This window comes from Amblyomma americanum, chromosome 5 (assembly GCF_052857255.1).
Source record: "Amblyomma americanum isolate KBUSLIRL-KWMA chromosome 5, ASM5285725v1, whole genome shotgun sequence".
NCBI classification, from domain to species: domain Eukaryota; kingdom Metazoa; phylum Arthropoda; class Arachnida; order Ixodida; family Ixodidae; genus Amblyomma; species Amblyomma americanum.
The window spans coordinates 110,045,434-110,050,328 of NC_135501.1; positions in this window are offsets into that span (position 1 = coordinate 110,045,434).

The window sequence follows — 4,895 nt, forward strand, 5'->3', positions numbered from 1 at the left end:
TGCCTAAGTTAATTAATTCCTGCCGGTGTCTGCATAATTCTTCCATGATGGAAGTCATTGTAATCTGCACTTGAATGAGGGTGCTGTTAGTCTGCGTTTGCGCTTCTTCAATTTTGTGAATGGTGTCGGCTAGTGTTTGGCCTTCGGACAGGGAATCGCCTGCTTTTTGCTTAAGCGGGGATGCCCGCGTTGATTCAGCATGCATGTCCGCTCCGGCGGAGGTTGAGGGGTTAGGGTTATTGGCGCCATCGGTCGTAGGCGGTGACCCAGCCTGCATTTGTTGCTGTTTTAGAGAGGCATTTTCTTTCTTTAGGCCCTCGACCTCACGAAGTAATTTCCCTACCAGCACTTTCAGGTCTGCTAGCTCAGAGGGGTTCGAGTTAGATTTCTGGGAGGCTTTATCTGCCCAGCCTACCTTTTGCGTGCCGACGGCGTCCTGGTTCAAACCGGGGTTCCGTGGCTGGTGTGAAGGAGTCCTGGATTTGGAGGCCGACCGGCCTCTCGGTTCCAGTCGTGGAAAGGAGCTGGATCGATTTGTTCGTCCCCTGCTTTTGGAGCGGCTGCGTCGCTCTTTAGACTGCGGCGACTCTTGGCTATGCTGGGTCAGATGTTGGCGTTCCTGTTCCCAGCGGCGTTTGCTGACAATGTATGGAGTGCGGTAGATTTTGCGGCATTTGTTGCTGCCCAGTTCATGGCCCTTACCGCACAAGGCACACACAGGCTCGCAGCTATGTGTCTCAGGAGGATTGGCCACGCCGCATCCGCGGCAGCGAGCGTTTTTCGGGTCCGGGCAAACGTCTCTGCGATGTCCGAGTTGTCCGCACAAAGAACACACTTCGTATTTATTTTTGTAGAGGCAGCAGCGAATCATGCCACCACCGAAGCTGATCCAACGGGGAACTCGCTCACCGTTGAAGAGAATGAGGACCGTCTGCGACTGCGCACCCATGCGCCGGACTCCACATATTGGAGGATTCCTTGGATGCTGAAGGTTCGCAAGGATGTCAGCGTCCGATAGATGTTTCGGAACGCCTTGGATCACTCCTTTACCGCTGCCATCCGGCGTGGCGACATACGAGGTGATGGCGATCTTGTTCTCGCCGTAGATGAGCTCCTTGATGTTTAAGTAGCGTTCCACTCGTACCGCGGAATGGGTGGCCACCAGTATGGTGTGTTGCTTGAAGTTGAGTAGCATGCAGTCTTCAGATGATTCTGCCAAGGTGAGGCCCGCGGCGTCCCGGATGAGTTGAAAGATGCCGAGTTGGCCACAGCTCTCGAGTATACGGAGGCCGCCCGATGGCCGGAATATCACCTTGGTTAGGCCCTTGGGTAGGCGAGGTAGGTTCGACGCCACCGATTGTCGAGCAAGTCGTCGGCCAAGCTTTTTCGCAGAGGCGTCGGCAGAGTGCCGCATGCTGCCCTGTCCCTGGGCGCGATCGGTTCCACTGTGTGCCGCGGGGTTATTCCTTTGGCGTTCGTGACCGGAGCGTTTCGATTCACCGACGGTGAACCAAGCATATTGGTGCGAAACTTCTTCGGGGCTAATGTCAGTCCCCTCCACGGTGACTTCCATGTCCAATGTTGGAGGAAGATCCCACTCAGATAATGTGGCACAGCCCCGTCAGAGCGGGGTCGCTAGGCCTGGCGTGGGCCTAGCGGGCCGTGCGTACCGGCGAGAGCCAAAACGCAGAAACGTCCGCAGAAACAGGCAAAAAGGGACTTGCCGATGCGTCCGACGGCGTTATCCGAGCTTCGAAGACGAAATCCAGGCAAGAGCGGTGTTGACCGTCGCTGAATTCAGCGGTGGGCATGGGTGAAGCGAGGAGCGTTCGTGCGAGCGTCCGATCCACCTCTTGAGTCGTTGCGCAAGTCGCGTTCTAGCGAATTCCGCATAGCTGTCATCTCTTTCCTAAATTCTTTCCTCAACTCGTCCCGAAGTTTTTCAATTTAGGTAGGCATGGCAAAAAAAGACACTAGGTAACTGGAACAAGTAGTGAAAAAAAACACATTGCGGCGTCAAAGTGGCAGCAGTTAAAGTGGCAGCAGTGACGGCAAAAAAACAAAACAAGAATGCGTAACAAGAATGCGATAAAACTAACCTGCGAGTAGACAGGGTGCGACGTAAGCAAGGGTGCGATGCATTCACAGTGCCGTCACTGCTGCCAAGGACAGGGGCCGAGCGGGGACGGTCTTTTTATACAGCCAAGAAGCCGGTAGAGGCGCTGGTGAAGGAGACCAGGGCGCAGGCGTAGATTGGGGGCTTAGTCGGTATCTGGTGCAGTCTGCTTTGTCAGCTTTAGGCAACTAGGCTTCGAGGCAGCTGCACGGGCGTCGGTAGAGGTGGTAGGCAAAGATACAGATGTGCTTCAAGTAGACAGGGTGCGACGTAAGCAAGGGTGCGATGCGTTCACAGTGTCGTCACTGCTGCCAAGCCAGTGACGGCAAGTGAAACAGCCACTTGCCCGGTCCGTGCCATATCGCTTAACCACTGTCCCAGGAATAATATGAGGACTCCCAGGCTTCTATGAATGTAAAACAGAGACTGACCAATTTCGCATATAGGGGCATGAACCCATTAAGGCTATCGCGTTATACCATTAGGAGGAACTATAGTGTCCCTTCCTGATTTTTTCCCGACATGCCTCGGTTCGCAGGAGGCAAACATTTAATGGAAAAGAGGTAAAGGAAAGTACGAGGAAAGTAGGGTGGGAGGCGACACCTTCCCAGATGGGCACCACAGACGCCAGAGTCGAGGGGTAGAAAGAGGTGAGAGGGAGTACGTCGCGTTATACTGTGACTGATGGATGAAGAGGTGGTGCGGGGGCTCCATCTCATCACTGTTTCTCGCCAGGCGTTAATATATGTTCCAGCGGTTGCATTATGGAAGGGCACCTCGGAAATCTTCAATTCTTTGATCATATGAAAGGCCGACTGAAACGAGAATTTCAACTTCGTAGAAAGACCACATTCCAGTAGTACGTCAAGAGGGACTACTAAAAACAAATAATCAGATCCGCATTTGAAGAGAGCAGGGCAAAAACGGGGTTCCAAATTCGTCATTTTCGAAACCGAAATCGAACAAAGGGAAGCGATTATTGGTAGCTGGAAGTGGCATCGAAAGGCGCAAACTTCACTGACCCATGTACGCTACCTATTCATTCTCTTCCAGGCTGCTGCAGTGGCGGCCAAGAAATCGCAGCTTGCTACATCTTCAAGTTGGTGTGTATTCCGTTTTTTGTACTGCTGAAAACCAAAGATGCTTCGGGAGTGTTGTTGCAAGTGTGCGACGTTAGCGACACGTTCGTGGATCACGTGTGAAATCGCACGACGAGAAACGAATAGACGGAGCGCGTCGAGTTGGTCTTCCCTTCTGAAGAATTTGCATAATCATCCATATAAATTGGAGGAGGAGGAGGAAAACATTTATTGAGAGCGCAATACTGGGTGGGTTCAGTAGAAGAACCCAGTGGTCGCCATCGCAATCCCGCCCCCCTCAACCAAAGATTTGTGGTCGAGGGGACTGCGGCTATGAAGGGTTGCCTCCCAGTGCACATATGTTGGATCGGTATTGCTGCCCAAGTATGGATTTTATTGACTCCCAAACTGTGTGAAAGAGTGTGCCAACTGCTCCACATAAGAGGCAGGACGAATCGTAGGTGTCTGGATACCATTTACTCATCAAGTAGGGATTGAGCAGAGTATTTGTTTGTAGTCGCCTGACTATGTGCTCTTCAAATTTCCTAAGGTTTTTGTGAGGAAGACGATATTTCCTTCTTGTGATCTTATAGTAGTCCGTAATTTCTGCGTAGCTTAGGGTGAGGGGTTGTAAACAGTGTCATAGAGAGGCTGCATGCCAGATGCTCGGAGGAGGAGAGCTCGAGCAGCAGTGTTGGCCGCCTCATTGCCCGTCGTTGAGAGGTGCCCTGGCGTCGAGATCTTGACGTTGGAAGGGTTACACGTTTTCAAAATTTCCCAACATGGAGCTCAACGCGACCTCTGAAGTAATTTCGTACCGCTGCTTGTGAAGATTGCTCTGTTTCTTCAGCAAATTACTGAAAACTAGATCTGCATCACCGATATGGGTAGGTCTTCGTTAGGAAAACCGTAGAAGGAAACGTGAATTTCATAGCAAAGGTGTGTATCATAATGTTGTCGGCGTTGGTATATATGTCATGGTATTACATTTCTTCAGGCGTTCGTAGAGAGAAGCGACGTTTAGTACCAGTTATACTTTGGTGGAGGGTAGCTATAGAAATGGCGACGAATATCACTACTAGCATGCGTGAGAAGACCGGCAAAAAGTAGCGTTTCGTAAGATCAGTTGACCCGTTCGGCATATTGAGACTTCCATTTCCAGGGCCAACAACAGCCAGCCAGAGGAAACGTGTCAAGAGTGGAGTTAGCGGGCGCCTTCAACTGCCCCACTCTCTCATCTCCACCTGTGGGGGTGTCACTCTGACCCCCCTCCTCTTCCCCCACTCCCATCTCATCATCGCAATGCTCCTGATAAGAGCGGCCGCCGCGACCGGCATGCTATCGGCACGATCACGCGTTTCATCGTTGCGCTTACATTATCCATTTATAACTGATAAATGCGAGGCTTCTGCAGTGGTATTTGCGGTAAAAATAAATAGACAGAATCATGGTTTCGATTTCAAGCGCGCAGTATGCAGTCATTTCTTCGTTTTTTCGCGTGATTCTCAATATTTCTCCTTCTATATGCGACTTCTAATTTGCGCGGCACGTACCGCATGCTGTTCGAGCCTAAATTATCACGTCAGTGTCCTCCTCAAACAGCATACCCATGTTCAAAAGTTAATTATTCATGTACATATATGGCTTAGCAAGAAGTTCCAGGCACCTCAACGTATGATGTATCTGAATAGTAAACACCG